The sequence below is a fragment of the Equus przewalskii genome, chromosome X (genome assembly GCF_037783145.1).
Source record: "Equus przewalskii isolate Varuska chromosome X, EquPr2, whole genome shotgun sequence".
NCBI classification, from domain to species: domain Eukaryota; kingdom Metazoa; phylum Chordata; class Mammalia; order Perissodactyla; family Equidae; genus Equus; species Equus przewalskii.
In genome coordinates, this window is record NC_091863.1 from 112,874,416 (window position 1) to 112,891,146 (window position 16,731).

The 16,731-nt window shown below is 38.3% G+C and overlaps 1 long non-coding RNA gene across 1 annotated transcript; it reads right to left on the reverse strand.

The window, feature by feature from the left end:
* Positions 1–12,582: 12,582 nt before the first annotated feature.
* Positions 12,583–16,361, reverse strand: LOC139081186 (uncharacterized). Its single transcript, XR_011536305.1, has 3 exons — positions 16,186–16,361; positions 15,961–16,047; positions 12,583–12,782 (listed from the first exon to the last, which is right to left on the reverse strand). It is a non-coding gene; the product is annotated as an uncharacterized lncRNA (long non-coding RNA).
* Positions 16,362–16,731: the final 370 nt, after the last annotated feature.

Consider the following 16,731-nt stretch of genomic DNA (forward strand, 5'->3'; position numbering starts at 1 on the left):
ATGGGTAAAGCTATGAATTTCCATCTAAGCACTTCTTTGGCTACATCTCATACATTTTGATACGTTGTATTTTTGTTCTTGTTCAATTCAAAATATATCCCATGTTCCCTTGTGATTTATTATTTGACATTTGACCTGTGGGTTATTTATAAGTACATTCTTTAATTTACAAATATTTGTTAATTTCCAATATTTTCTTTTGTCATTGGTTTCTAATTTAATTCCATTTCAGTTGGAGAACATACTTTCTATAATTTCAGTACTTTTACATTTATTGAGATTTACTTCATGGCCTAGTATATGATCTATCCTAGAGAATGTACCACATACACTTGAAAATGTGAATTTGTTGTTATTGGGTGGGGCATTCTATAGATGTCAGGTCAAGTATGTTGATAGTGTTGTTCTTGTCTTTTATATCCTTGCTGATTTTCTGTCTCTCAGTTATTGAGAGGAGGATATTGAAATCTCTATTGCTGTTGAATTGTCTATTTTCCCCTTCAATTCTGTCGGCTCTTGTTTCTTGTATTTTGGATTGTTAGGTATGTATTCTTTAATTGTTATAGCTTCCTGATGAACTGACAAATAAAATGTCCCTCTTTATCTCTAGTAATTTGTGTCTTAAAATTACTTTTGTGTGATATTAGTATAACCACTCCAGTTCTCTTTGGGTTGCTGTGTATGTGGTATATCTTTCTCTATCCTTTTACTTTGAACCTATTTGTATCCTTGAATCTAAAGTGTGTCTCTCATAGACAGAATATAATTGGATTGGAGTTTTATTTTTTTTGAAGAAGAAGATTAGCCCTGAGCTAACATCTGCTGCCAATCCTCCTCTTTTTGCTGAGGAAGACTGGCCCTGAGCTAACATCCGTGCCCATCTTCCTCTACTTTCTATGTGGGACACCTACGACAGCATGGCTTGCCAAGCAGTGCCATGTCCGCACCTGGGATCTGATCTGGCAAACCCTGGGCCATTGAAGCAGAACGTGTGAACTTAACCACTGTGCCACCAGGCCGGCTCCTGGATTGTGATTTTAAATTCAGTCTGAGAATCTGCCTTTTGATTTATGTTTAATTCTTTTCCATTTAATGTAATTATCTATATGGTTGGATTTACCCCTGCCATTTTGCTACATGTTTTCTATTGTCACATATCTTTTTTGTTCCTCTGTTCCTCCCTTACTATTTTGTTTTGTGTTAAATCGATATTTTCTAGTGTACCATTTTAACTCATTTATTGATATTTTTACTATATTTTTTGAGTTATGTTTTAACAGTTTCTCTGGGATTATAGTATGCATCTTAACTTATCACAACTTACTTCAATTAATACTAAATTCTAGTAAAATATAGAAATTTTCTTTAATATTCTTCTATTCCCTCACTACTCCTTCATGCTATTTTTTCGTATATATTTTACATCTTTATATGTTATAAGCCCAACCTTGCAATTTTATAATTATTATTTTAGCAGTTATATCTTAAATAAGGTAAGAGGAGAAAAATAAAAAGTGTATTTATACTGCCTTGGTACTTAACGACATCATTACCTTTTATAGATCATTGTTTTTTCATGTGAATTCAAGTTACCATCTGCTGTCACTTCCTTTTAGCTTGAAGGACTTCTCTTAGTATTTCTAATAGGACAGATGTGCTAGTGATGATTCTCAGTCTTGGTTTTTGTAGGAATACCCTTTGTTCTTCATTTTTGAAGGGTAGTTTTACTGGATATGGATTATTGGTTGATGCTTTTTTTCTTTCTTTCTATTGTTTGCTACATCTCCCATTGCCTTCTGGCCTTCATTGCTTTTGATGGGAATTCAATTGTTAATCTTAATGTGCTTCCCTTTAAATCATGAGTCTTTTTTTCTGCTTTTAACACTTTGATTATGAAGTATCTAGGTGTAGATCTCTGTGCTTCTCTCACTTGAAATTTGTTGAGATTTGTGGGTATATAGATTAATGTTTATCATCAAATATGGAAAGTTTCAGCAGTTATTTCTTCATATATTTTTCTTCTTTTTCTTCTCCTTCTGAGACCTCCATTATACCTGTTTCAGTGTGCTTGTTAGTGACTCTTAGGTCTCTGAGGCTCTGTTCATTTTTCTTCCTTCTTTTTCTTTCTGTTCTCCAGATTGAATAATCTCTATTGATCTGTCTTTAAGTTTGCTGATTCTTTCTTCTACCAGTTTACATCTGCTGTTGAGGAAATTATTTCAATTACTGTACTTTGCAACTTGATTCCTTTAAACATTTCTATCTCTCTGTAAATATTTTTTCTTTGATGGCTAATTGTCATCATATTTTCATCAATTCTTTAAACAGTGTTTTCTTTAATTCTCTATAAAAATATTTATAACAGCTGCTTTGAAGTTTTATCTATCTTCCTGGCCCATAGAGACAGGTTCTATTGACCACTTTTGTTTCTGTGTATGGAGTGATCTTCATTTCTTATTTGTGTTATGTAAGATTTTGTTGATAACTGGATATTTAGGTAGTATATTATAGCAAGTATATACTCTCATCTGCTCTCTTGGAAGTTGTTGTTGCTTTTTGTTTTTGTTTGTTTAGTAACTTGTCTGAATTATTTTTTTAACAGTCTGTCTTCTCTACAGTGTCTCTGCCCAGTTGTTTTCATTTCTATGCATGGCTTCCTAGGAGCTGTGACTGGCTTATTAAATATAGTAGTCAGCCAGTGTTTATTCAGAGGTTTTGCTTAAACATCTTGAGACAGTAAGGCTTCCACCCTTGCAAATGGATCTGTGGGGATGGCTTTCAAAATTGAGGCAAGTTATGAGACTGCCTCAGCTTTTACTTTCTACTGGGTCTTTTCATGTCTTCTCTGTGTATGTGCAAGGCCTTGTATTCAACCACAGAAGTAGAGCTCTGGAGTCTTCTCCAGTCTCTTCGGAATGCAAACAGCCTCATACATGTGCACAGCCTTCCAGAACACCAGAGCTATTTGGTAGCTTATCAAGGCCTACGATGACTGTGTTGTTTCTCTTTAAATTTCTGGCCAGTATGTTGCTTGCCCCAAGTAGTATTGCAGTCTCAAGCAGCTGTGATATTGGCCTTCCCCTCTTGTTTACCACTAAAGTCTGTTATTTTTGACAATGTGCCAAGGCTTTGGGCATTTACTCAAGTCAGTACCCTCTGGCGCCAGAGCTGCTGGTTTTCAATGTAATTCTCAGAGCTGGCGGGGATGGGAATGCAACATCAAAGACTCCCACTGTTCTTACCAAAGTTTAGTACATTTTCTTATATAAGTGCTTTTCAATATGTTGTATGCCTTTGGTCAATTTACAGAGTTCTGAAATAGCTGTTTTTTGACAACTTAAAGATTTTTGTTTTTATCTAGTTTTATAATTGCCTTTGGAGAGAAGATTTGCTGAGCACCTCACTCTACCATTCTCAACTTCCTTCTCCCTCTCGTAGCCCCTTTATTCTTTCCTCTACTATCTGCTAGAACAACTTAAGCATTTCCTCCTCATTGAATATTGGCCATAGCTTTTTCCAGGCTTCAATGATACCCCAAGTAAATATGTGCCTGCACCCATGAGGTCTTCACTAGGGTGTAAAATTTTGTGTCTTAAGAAAGTACTCCCAAGTCAATGAATTCTTGGTTATTCAGTCTTACATTCCATTGCCCTGGACCAACAGCCTCAGAATCCAATCCCAGGAATACTCTCATGGATCCCACAGATACACATGGACTAACTTTTTCAGCATATAGTCACTTTCCTTATATATCAGGCCCAGCACATCCTCATCTGGGTTATACTGGGATTTAACCTCAGTTATTGTCCTGGTAGCCTCAAGAGGAAGTGAGGGCAGCTTCTGAGTGGAGCATCTGTTATGTTGCAAGGGAGAAGCCTTTGCAGCACGTTCTAATACAGCAGAAGCACTTACACCTACTAGGGAAGGGTGAGCCACCTCTGCAATCCCATGTGTTCAAGACAGAAGGATGCAGAGCTAACATCTTCAGGGTCTTCCATCTACATGTTCTATTTGTATAGTTCAGTGTCCCAGGTTTTTCCTACCAGGGACCCTTTCCTGCACATAACTGATCTTGTCTTGGATAAATATCTCTGGCTCTGCATCTTTAACAGTTAGGTCTTTAGCTGTGTTTGCTCTTCACTTCAGGAGATAAGGGCCTCTTTGTGAGCTACCACCTAGGCCTTGTTCTCACACTTAGCCATTAACTGCTTGTTAGAGGCCTATAGACTCTCATTGTCTCTCTTCAGTGTGTTATTGTAATTTATTGGTGACCAGCCAACTCCTGTTTTTGAAGGCATTATTATACCCATATCTTTCAACTGCCTGAATCATCACACTTACAACATTTCCCTCCACTAGGACATTTCCCAGGTCAGTACTGGGGAATCTTTAGCAATTGTGCCACCACTGTGTGTCGGAGACTATCCATATTCCATCTACCAACCAGGATGGTGTCCTCTTCCTCTGCTAGGTAGTGAGTGAGCCAGTCTAAAATCTCCATATTATTGCTTGCTTTCTCAGACCACTCTTGGTATTAATTGTGCAAGTCTAGGTCCCCAAGAAGCAGATGCCAAGATGGGATTAGACACACAGATAGTTATTAGGGAGAATGTCTATAAGGGAAAATGTTAAGGTTGCCAGAGGAGGCTGGGATAGCTGAAAAATCATGAGGCAGGTTGATCCTTGTGAAGGAGTTAGAAAAGGAAGGAAGAGGGGGTTGAAAGAATCTTAGACTAAGTGCAGTTCTAAGGAAGTTTGGCGAGGCCGATGGGTGGGGTCCTTGAAGTAAAGCTGGCTGCTGGAGAAGTCCTGCTTCTCCCAGGAATGAACTTGAGTTAGCATCCCTGCCTTGTTCAGTCACTTTCTAGGAGAAGCTCCTGGAAAGCATGGCTTCAGTGCAAATACAGTGATAGATTTCAGAACACAGCAGCTGGGACCATCAGTAAAATATACTCTCTATAGTTCAAATTCTGAGACGCATAGTAAAGGGAGGAGATTTCATGGCTACCATACTTATTCTGTTTTCTTACTGAGGTCACATTGGTTTATAACATTATATAAATTTCAGGTGTATGTGATGGTATTTTGACTTCTGTATACACTGCATTGTGTTCACCACCGAAAGTCTAGTTGTGATCCGTCACCATACAAATGTGCTCCTTTACTCCTTTTGCCCTCCCCCATTCCCTTCCCCTCCTGTAACCACCAATCTGTTCTCTTTGTCCATGTGTTAGTTTATCTTCCACATATGAGTGAAATCATACTGTATTTGTCTTTCTCTGTCTAGCTTATTTCGCTTAACATAATACTCTCAAGGTCCATCCGTGTTGTTGCGAATGGGATGATTCTGTCTTTTTTATGGCTGAGTAGTATTCCATTGTACATACATATATATACCACATCTTCTTTATTCAATCATCAGTCGGTGGGCACTTAGGTTGCTTCCATGTCTTGGCTATTGTGAATAATGCAGCAACGAACATAGGGGTGCATGTGTCTCTTTGTATTGTTGTTTTCAAGTTCTTTGGATAAATAGTCACTAGTGGGATAGCTGGGTCATATGATATTTCTATTTTCATTTTTTTGAGAAGTCTCCATACTTTTTTTCATAATGGCTGTAGCAGTTTGAATTCCCACCAACAGTGAATGAGGGTTCCCCTTTCTTCACATCCTCTCCAACATTTGTTATTTTTTGTCTTGGTGATTATAGCCATTCTAATGGGTGTAAGGTAATATCTCAGTGTAGTTTTGATTTGCATTTCCCTAATAATTAGTGAAGTTGAACATCTTTTCATGTTAGCCATCTGTATATCTTCTTTGGAAAAGTGTCTGTTCAGATCCTGTGCCCATTTTATCTTTTGTTTTCTGATTGTTCTATATTTCTATTGTTTCTTTTTCCTTGTATTTCTGTCTGCCATTTCAGTTTGGTGGTTTTCTGTGATGTGTTTCTCAGATTCCTCTTTTTTTTGTTTTGTGACTCTGTTCTGATGTTTTGTTTTGTGGTTACCATGAGGTTTGTATAGATGAGATAGTCCTTTTTCTGCTGATAGTATCTTATCTCTATTGGCCTATGCAGGTTCCATCTTTTTCCTCTTTCCCTTCTATGTTTTTGTTGTCACAAATTATCCCTTTTTGTATTGTGAGTTTGTTACCAAATTGAAGTGGTTACAGTTATTTTTGATGCTTTCTTTCCCTTTAGCCTTTATGTTATAATTAAGTGTTTACTAACCTATTCTGATATAGAGTTGCAGTTTTCTGATTCTGTCTGTCTATTGATCAGCTTGCCCAAAGCTTTGTAAACCTTCACTTTTTTATTTCAGGTATGAGGGCTCATTTCCACGTTTCTTGTAAGGCAGGTCTAGTAGTGATGAACTCCCTCAGATTTTGTTTGTCTGGGAAAGCTTTTATTTTTCCTTTTTATCTGAAGGATAATTATGCTGGATAGAGTATTTTTGGCTGATAGCTTTTGTCTTTCAATATTTGAATGCATCATTCCATTGTCTCCTAACCTGTAGAGTTTCTGCTAAGAAATCCCTTGATAGCCTGATGGCAGTTCCTTTCTAAGTTATTTTCTTCTTTCTGGCCACCCTTAATATTCTTTCTTTGTCATCGACTTTGACAGTTTTAATATAAGTGTGTTGGAGAAGGTCTTTTTGTATTGATATAATTAGGTGTTCTATTAGCTTCATGTACTCCAGTTCCTTTCTCACATTTGGGAAGTTCTCAGCTATTATTTTTTAAAATAAGCCCTCTACTCCTTTCTCTCACTCTTCTCCTTCTGGGATACCCATTATCTTTACATTGCTTTTCCTAATAGAGTTGGATATTTCTCATAGGATTTCTCCATTTTATAAAAAATCTTCCCTCTCCTACCTGAATTGTTTTTAGATTTCCATTCTTGAACTCACTAATTCTCTCTTCCATATGGTCTGCTCTATTTCCAATGCTTTCTACTTTTTTTCATCTCATTGTGTTCTTCAGCTCCAGAATTTGTTTGGTTTTTTTTTTTTTTTTTTTTTAGAATTTCAATCTCTTTGGTGAAGTACTCCTTCTGTTTTAATTTTATTCCTGAGTTCATTGAACTGTCTTTCTGAGTTTTCTTGTAACTCCTTGAGTTTCTTCATGACAGCTATTTTGAATTCTCTGTCAGGTGGAGTGTAATCTTCCGTGACTTCAAGTTTGGTATCTGGAGAGTTATAATTTTCTTTCTGTGCAACAGTGTTACTGTAGTTCTTAATGGTGCTTGATGAGTTGTTCCTCTGCCAGTGCATTTGTGGTAGTTAACACCTTTCTTATTTGGGTAAGGCTTTGGTTACTTTGATTCCAAGCTGTTTCTGGTTGTATCTGAGAGCCTGCACTTTTCACCCTCCACTGCCTCTCCCAGGGGCATTTCCAATGCCCTCCTTGTGTTGCTTGTACCTCTGAGGTTGCTGGTGCATTGCTGCTTATGATGTTGCTACAGTCACGGGTGTCACCACTTGGGTCACAGGAGGGTGCTGTGAGCACCTCTGCTGCTTCTGAGTTTGCCTGGGTCTCTTGTTCCCCCACTGGATCTCCATGGGCTCTCCATGGGCTCAGGTGCTGCTGCCAAGTGCATCATCTGTGCTGCTACTCCTGGGTTATCTTGGGGTGCTGGCAGCACAGTTGCCAGGGGCTCTAGGTTCCAAGATGTCACTGCCACTGCCAGGGGCCCAGGGTCCTGTATGCAGCCCCACTGCTGGTAGGGCCAGTTGAGGGATGTTGCCACTGGGGGCTGAGTCATGGGTACTGCTGTGGCTCCTGAAGTGTCAAGTCGCAGGCACCACCCACCACTGCCGGGGGACAGGTAGGGGCTAAGCTGAAAGTGCCACTGCATTTTCTGAAGCCTCAAGTTGTGGGCAGCATCTGCCACTGCAGGAGGTGGGGTAAGGGCTGAGCCGCAGGTGCTGTTGCTCCTCCTGCAGCCTCTGGCGCACTTTCTGAAAACTCTGGTCATGGGCACCATTGCTACTGCCAGGGGTATTCATGTTTTGGATGCAGCCCCTGCTGTTGGAAGTGCTGATGTTGGAGGCTCTGCCACTGATGGGTCAAGGGGCTGGGTCCTAGGTATCTCATGGTTCCTGGAGTCTCCAGTCGCACACCTGCTGTGATTCCTGGTGTCTCTGGGGGCATGAGCTGCCTGGATTCCTGGGGCCTCTGATCATGGGTATTAGCTCAGTTCCTGGAGCCTCTCTTCGCAGTCAGAGCCAGAGATCCTGGAAACTCCCCTCTCAGGAGCTGCTACCACTTCTCCCCTAGTTCTCTTGCCTCCAAGAGGTCCAGTCCACCCACCTTCATATGTACAGATTTATGGATTTCTTAGGTGTTCTGGTGTGCTGTGCAGAGAGCCCTTTGTTGGTCATTGGATGTCCTACTGTTTGTAACTTAGAGGGGAGAGACAAAGGGAAAAACTCACTCTGCCATGATGCTGATATCATTCCTCACACTTATTCTTTATTTTCCTTTATAAAATAGCTTTTCCAAATTTTCACTTTTACTTAATTTCTTTTCAATACTCATCTTCCTTTGTATTTCATAATTAATATTTAGACAAAGTGTTATTGAGTTATTAATGGTTAATGAGTAAAACTAGAGACAAAAGGGGTGAGAAAAATGTAAGGAAAGATAAAGGTGTAAACAGTAGAGTTTCAGGGGAAAAATATATGCTAATTATCAAAAACGGATTTTAAAAGTTCAATTTTAAAATTATTTTCTTGGGGCTGGCCCCGTGGCCAAGTGGTTAAGTTTGTGCACTCTGCTTGGTTGACCCAGAGATTTGCCAGTTGGGATCCTGGGCGTGGACATGGCACTGCTCATCAAGCCATGCTGAGGCGATGTCCCACATGGCACAGCCAGAGGGACGTGCAACTAGAATATACAACCATGTACTGGGGGGCTTTGGGGAGAAGAAGAAAAAAAAGATTGGCAGCAGATGTTAGCTCAAGGCCATTCTTTTAAAAAAAAACCATAAAATAAGATTGCTTTCCTACTTTCCTCAAAATTTATAAAGAATGTAAAACAGTTTTTAATCTATGCTAGAAATTATATATTTTATATATATACACAAATATATTGAGGTAACATTGTTTCATAACATTATATAGGTTTCAGGTGTACAACATTATAATTTGACATCTGTATGTACTACAGCATACTCACCACCAAAAGTCTAGTTCCCATCTGTTACCATATAATTGAAATGGAATACTCCTCAGTCATAAAAAAGATAAAATCCTGCCATTTGTAACAACATGGACAGACTTTGAGGGTATTATACTAAGTGAGGTAAGTTAGACAGAGAAAGACAAATACTGTATGATTTCACTCATGTGGAATATAAAAAAAACAAATAGAAATAGTATTTAAAATATTTTTATAGGGCATGACAGGGGCCATCTACTTCAGTAAATATCCAGTATTTCTTTGTCTCTTGGGCCCTTTAGTCCTCCTTTTGAATGCCTTTCTGTGTATGCCCTGAATTGTGAGAAGTAACCTGTGCATGACTTGGTTAATGTGTCTTAACAGTGCACTTCAATTCCTAAATGTTTTGGCTTATATTGTCTTAAACAAGTAACCTGAAATCTTAGAACTTTTACAAAATCAGGTTTATGTGATAATATATGTTGCATTCTTACTGCTGTTATATGCCGAATAGTTTTATTGCAGGCATGCCTCTAAAATAGGGGTCTTTCATTGGAGTGAATGTTTTCCCTAACATTCCCTGATGTTAGCTCAAGGACGCAAGTGGGCTTGGATCACTTGTAATCCAAACGTGGGTGGGGAAGGTACCCAAAAGCAGGAATAATACCACATCAGTATGTATGTTTATGGGAAATATTTTGTCTAATAAAACAGTTTGTTCACAGAATTCTGTTTTAGATGCTGGAATTTTCCTGCAAAATGGAGCATGCAACCAAATAAGCTGTTTGTCCCTCAGTATAATTTGATGAAAACTGCTCCATTTCTATAGGTGGCTCTGGATGTTAATCTTTATTCGCTTTAACTGCATTCAATCCCATTTAGCATTGCTGTTGAAAATCAAATTATCATTGCTAACTTAGCTTCCATATAAACTTGACTCTGACAAATTAAACATTTAGATCTACCACTTGAAAGAACTTTTCTAATATCTTCTCATTTTCTATGGACACATCTTTATCCTCTCAGCTATCTTCTTCCACTACTAATAAGGGTAACATTTTGATAAAACCGATTAAGTTGAAGTCTTTCCACAAGCTGTTTGTGACTAGTAGACATATTAATATATATGAATTTGGGAATAAAATTTAACTGGGAACCATCATGTCTTAATCATGTGACCTTTTTACTGTAAAGATGTACAACCATCTCTATAAGTCTCTGAGTCTCCTGTTGGTGTGAGTTAGTGAGAAATAAGGGTAGAAATGGATCTTTAAACCATTATAGTTAGTTCTCAAATTTATATGCCGTTAAGTAAGAAAGGAGTGACTGATAATCCCAAAGAGTGGATCGTCTAACAACTGTTTCTCTTTGATGTGGAAATGGATAATGAAAAATTCTATTTTTTCCTAACATGCTGACTTTCTTCTATTTGACTTTTGTAATGAAAAGTAATTTTTGACTTAGCTAATTGCATTCCAAGAGCCAGGAATGGGAGAAGAGGGAGTGCTCTGGAAGCATGCTGATTGGCGGGAAGAATTTGGCCTCTATTAAACATTGTTAAAGATACTCAAGAAACCGGGTAAGCCAAATATGGAAACTATGAGAGATTACTTTAGATCAGCTCCTTAGTTGGGCACTGAATGATCGGGAGGATATTCTTTCCATTTCAATTTTAGAGAATTACTTTTAAAAACTTTGTTTTGATATTTGTGTACACTAATGAAATACACAAAATTTGCCCATTTGAATAAATTGAATCCCAAAGTAGATTGAGATAATCCAGATATCTAGCTAACCAAACTAGATAACCCAGAAACAGACATTCCACTTACTTTTTCTCAGTAGCAAGGTTTCTTTTTGTTTTTCATCTCATTTTGTCCACATTTGCATATTTCAAAGTCATCCTAAAATGGCTGCATGAAAAAATAACTACACTTACATAGCAATATACTCCTTTTTTTCTACTTAATTTTAGAAGAATAAGTTTGTACTTCTTGAAATTCTTCATGATGAGATATATTTGAATGCTGGAGTACGAATCAGAATATGTGGATTCTGTTCTGAGTTCTACCTCTTCCTGCTAGTAATATGATGATACATCATGGCTCACTTTTTTTTTTTTAAGATTTTATTTTCCTTTTTCTCCCCAAAGCCCCCAAGTACATAGTTGTATATTCTACTTGTAGGTCCTTCTGGCTCTGCTATGTGGGATGCTGCCTCAGCATGGCTTGATGAGCAGTGCTAGGTCTGCGCCCAGGATCTGCACTGGTGAAACCCTGGGCCGCCGAAGCGGAGCAGGTGAACTTAACCACTTGGCCACAGGGCTGACCCCATGGCTCACTTTTTCTAATGGTAATTTCAACTTAATAATACTAGAAAGAGCTTGAGCTTGGCCACAAGCTTGTTATGTGCAATCAGTGTGATCCATATTCCAAAAAACTCCTAATACTATCACAGGCTGGGCTGATAAGAATAGGTATCTATAGGAAAAAGAGGGTGATTGTCCTTTTCTGATCTGAACTGTTAAGACTTCAGCTGGAATAGTATGTTCATTTCATGACACTGCCTTTTGGGTAGGTTGCTGAGAAGATGGCCAGCATCTGGAACAGTGGCTTTCAAAACTTTTTTGACCATGACCCATGATAGGAAATATATTGTACGTCACAACCCAGTATGTGTATTTGTGTGTGTGTTTGTGTGTGTAACAGAATAGTCTCATAAAACATTTAGTACATGTGACGCACTATGATATTTTCTGTTTTACTAAATTGTATGTTCTGATTCAATTTAAACAATTGATATCATGGAACAACTAAGGAGCACATTCCCACATTTTGGAAAACACTAATCTGAAACATATTTGACAATAATAATATAATGGTTATTATTATCATCATTAGTTGACTCTAAATAATAGCATCGTTATTATGCAATTGCTTATCTAATGGATAGTATATGCTGTTTGGTATACACTGATATATTGAAAAAAATAGTCATTTCAACTGTCAGAGAGACACAGCTGGCTGTATACATACACAATTAAAATTACTTTAGCAAGACCTGCTCTATGTAGACTAACTGCTTAAAATGAAAAGACATTCTTATGATAATTTTGTTTTAACTTTGTGCATCAGTGACATATTTGTTAATCATGTCGTTATTCCCATAGGGGAATAAAAGAGAAAATCAGATATACCTAGAGGAATCAGAAATAACATTTTAAAGAAATAAAAAAGAACTGAGACTAGATTGCACAGTCTGTGTAAACAAATACAAATTAAACTCCCACTGAATGCCTGGCTCCATTATTTCATCCGCCTCCTGTCCCAAGTCAAAGCACTTCTCTCCTGCATTACAGAGAATCTGAATTCCTGCCTCAGTATGACACTTGCAGTCTATTTGATTGAAAGAAGAGGGCCACACTTTTCTGATTAAATGATGCATTTATTGTCTCAAGTTGTGTAGTACTGTATGAAAGGGGATTACAGGGCAATTTTGGATTGAATTTTAAAAACCCCAATTCCCCATATTCCATGTGATGTATCCTTTAGGTATAGCATATGCTATATCATTATCTCTCTGGGTTCTCATCTCGTGGATAATACTGTCATATTTCATTATACCTGGAATGAAAAAACCCTGAAATTATTGTTGGTATAAATTGAATAAAAGAGCAACAGGTGATATAACTGTATCACTCATTCATTCCTTAAATCTGACATTTTGAGTTGACTGTCCCTAGCTCTACCCTTTACCTTCCCTCACTTTCTGTCCCTTAACTAGTCCGAGTTCATGCCACTAAGAGAGAAGGAGAGTGGCATGGGCTGCGAAAAGGAAGTATAGTAAAGTGTTTAATTTTAATATCTAGATGATGAGTGTGTTCAGTGTACAATTCTTTCAATTTTTCTGTGCATTTGAAAAAATTCATAGTGAAATATTAGGAATAAAAGAAAAGTGGTTTAGGTAAGATAAGGCCCGAGAACTGACCGTGGAATGGCAATGTGTAGGTAATTGGAAACAGTGGTGGAGTGGTAAGGATGCACGCCTGGTTGGAATGGATTCAAGAGAAAAAGGAAGGAAAGGAACTGGAGACAGTAAGTTTCAGCAGCTCTTTTGAGGAGCTTTACTGTAAAAAGACAAGTTTACTGTAAATGGGGCAGTAGCTGCAGGGGACTGATGGAAGGAGATCATGGGAGAAATGACAGCATGCTTGTATGCCAGTGGGAATGATCCAGTAGAGAGGTAAAACATAATGATGCAGGAAAGGGAAGGAATTACAGGAAGGATGTCCTTGAGTTGGCGGTGGGGATAGACTTTTGTGCACAGGTGGAGGGGTTGGCCTTAACATGGATAGTTCCTCTACAAGAACAGGAGGGAAGGCAGAGAGTATGCATACAGATGCGTGTAGGAGGGGGATGAGTGGTTGGAGCTTGTGGAAGTCCTCTTTTGACCACTTGTATTTTCTCAGTGAAGGAAGGAAACAAGACCATCACCTGAGTGTGAGGCTGTGGGAAAATATGTTAGGGATTTGAGAGGAGAGGAAAATGCATGAGATAGTCTTCTAGGAGAATGGCTGAATAAATGGACCAGGGAAATGGGATAGTGTATTTTTTAGGAAACAAGTCCTAGAAGTTGAATTGCTCATCAAAAATAGTATGTACATTCTTTTCTTGTGATAGATATTGACAATTTTCGTCTATAAAAGTTGGACCCATTTATACTCCTACAAATAATATATGAACTAATCTGTTTGCCCGTTCCTTTGCCAACACGGTATGTTGTCAAACATTTTGATCTCTTTCAACATGATAGCTGAAAACCCATCTTTTGATATACTTTTAATTTGTATATCTCTTATTGTATGTGAGGTAAGCATCTTTTCATATGATTAAGAGTTCAAGTTTACAGGAGAAAATTGGATTTTTCCAGGGAACTACTTCTCAATTGTATGAGGCAAACAATTCTACTTTCTGTCTCCATGACTAAACCTACCCTGGGACCTCGAGCCCTGGATCACAGAAGCTTAGGGGTAGAAAACATCTTAGAAGAGGTCTTTGGTTTTGTCTAAGCTCACAAGAAACAAGTTAGTGTTATAAGAAGGACCATAACCCAGGACTTCTGATGCACTGACCAGGACTCAAGTTCTGTGCTTGGTGCTTGGGGAAGACAGAGTTTTTGGAGCAGGCAAGTGATGAAACATTCATACGTGAGCTTGAGGAAGATGAATAAGCCCATGTGTTTGTGATGGACGAGGATGGATGAGAAGCAGCGGCTTGCTTACATAGCAAGCATTTAGTGATTATGCAAAAGAGAAAGAAAAAGGACACCTTCCAGGATAGGAGAAAGCTGCAAGACACAACCGTGGCCTTTTGGCTCATAGAACTCTGAGTCAAGTGGTCTTACATGGTTCCAGGAGAGAAAGCCAAGACAGAAGAAAAAATTGCCAGAAGTGCGGCTCACAGGACTGCTGTGTATGATTGTGTAATTTGTGTGCTACACAAAGGTATGTGGTGGGTGAGAGTGGACAGTCAGTCCTGAAAATCAGCCTATGTTCTGTTTGCTACGCCATAAACCCAGAGGGCTGTATAAGCCCAGAGAGGGTTCTCATGTTCAATATGTCCAAAATGAGGGGGCGCTTTACTTATTTGTTAACCCAGAGGGGCATCTTTTTCCAGTATATCTGTTCTGAGGGGGCACCTTTCCCTAATTTGCATAAAAGTGCTGTGTAGTCTAGTGGTGGCCACCTTGGTGCCCTCTGTAGTCATGCAGCACAATGTCCCCGGCAATGGCTGTGGGTCCTCACCCCCCTCCCCAGGTCCTCAGCTTCCCATGATGTCCCAAGAATTGTATGGAATGGCTGGAAGTAGAGCTCCCAGTTAGAAGGCTGTGGAAGGACATCAGAGGGAGGCGAGAGATTAGAGATAGGTTTAGGGAATAAGGAAATAACTTGGAATTATACAAGAAGCCTAAAATGCAGCTTTCCTATAGCTAAAATGTTAAACGTTAATAAAATTAATGTAATGTATTCCATGCTATATTTGCAAAATTATGAAGAACTATTCATTCACATCGAATGTTTGTTGTCATTACTATGGAACATTAAGAGTAGATTCATTTGGTTTCTGGTCTGTTTTGTCATGGTGCAGATTAGGAAGCCTATTCATCAGAAGATAAGAAAGTCAGTGTCAGGGAGAGACCAAGGCTAACACCAAGTGTTATTATATTATGCAGATATTATTTACTTTGTAAGAAATTGAATCATCTTTGCCTACCGCATATCTCAAACAAATATTCACTTTCTGACATTACAGATTGGCAGGTGTTGATTCCTGTCTTTTGAGATAAACAGAATTCCTTCTAGCATTCAAACAAAAAAAGCGAAGCGAAACAAAAGACAAATAACTTTAAAGAAAGCTATATACTTGCAAATCATCTAAGTTTAGACCAATATTCTCTGCCACCAAAACATGTACATCAAATTACAATTAAGGTCATACAACCATGTTCATATGATCTGGCTAGGAATGAAGTTTTGTGGGTGCCAACCAAAAAAATGAAAGAAAAAAAAGCAGCAACCCCTAGAGAGAATGTTCAGCTTAAAGACCTGGAAGATTATAGTATGAGATTAGAAGTATAGAGCTTCTGAGCAAATGCTCATCTAATTATTGTATTTTATGGACAGTGCTGATAACCAATACGCAGGCAAAGACAGAATCACATAGTGTACAAAAGAAGCTCTAGCCTATATTTTCTTTAGGAATAACTGTAATCTTACTGAATGGGAATATTGCCTTGATTTACCTGAGTATTTTGATGGATATTCACCATCTTGATGTGCTCCGTCTTTTTCATTTGGTCTGGTTGGTGATCCATTGATTTTTATGGGTGCTGAAAAATATTCGTGACTATTTACTGTCTTGAAAGTTTTTAACAGGGAAATATAATTACTCTAGGATACAATTTTACATCCCCAGGGGTTAATGTTACTTTTTAAGACTATTAGTTATCCACTCGATTTTCACTCACCGGAATAAGACAAGTGAAAATGAAGTTGACATTCCACCAAAAACACGAAAATAAAAAGATAAAAGAACTTTGGAATTTTGTCCATTATTTAAATATTTTTAGTCCTTTTGTCTTATGGACAAAAGGAAAAGTTTAACTGTAGTCCAGTTATCTACCCTTTATCTTTGAACTAAGATGCTTTGCTCCCTTCAGGATTCTGAAGTGGAGCCACTAATATGAGGTCAGCACACATCATCATAATGGTATTACTTCATAGAATCAAGTCAGCCAATGGGGTGACTAACAGAATGAAAGGGCAGGCCTTGAGGGCTGCTTGGGAATCCTGCTGGACCTCTGGATACAGGGGTGAATGAGACTATATCCCTGTCCTTGGGGAGATTGTAGTTCAGTAACAGAAGGCAGACAGATATCAGTGATAATTCAGGATGAGCTCTGTATTAATGACGTTGACAGAGGAGTATATTTTATAATCCCTCTGGAGTTAGAGATAAGGCTTTAGCAAACAATTAGGCTGCGATAAACTAATTAATGCCGTATTAGTGATAT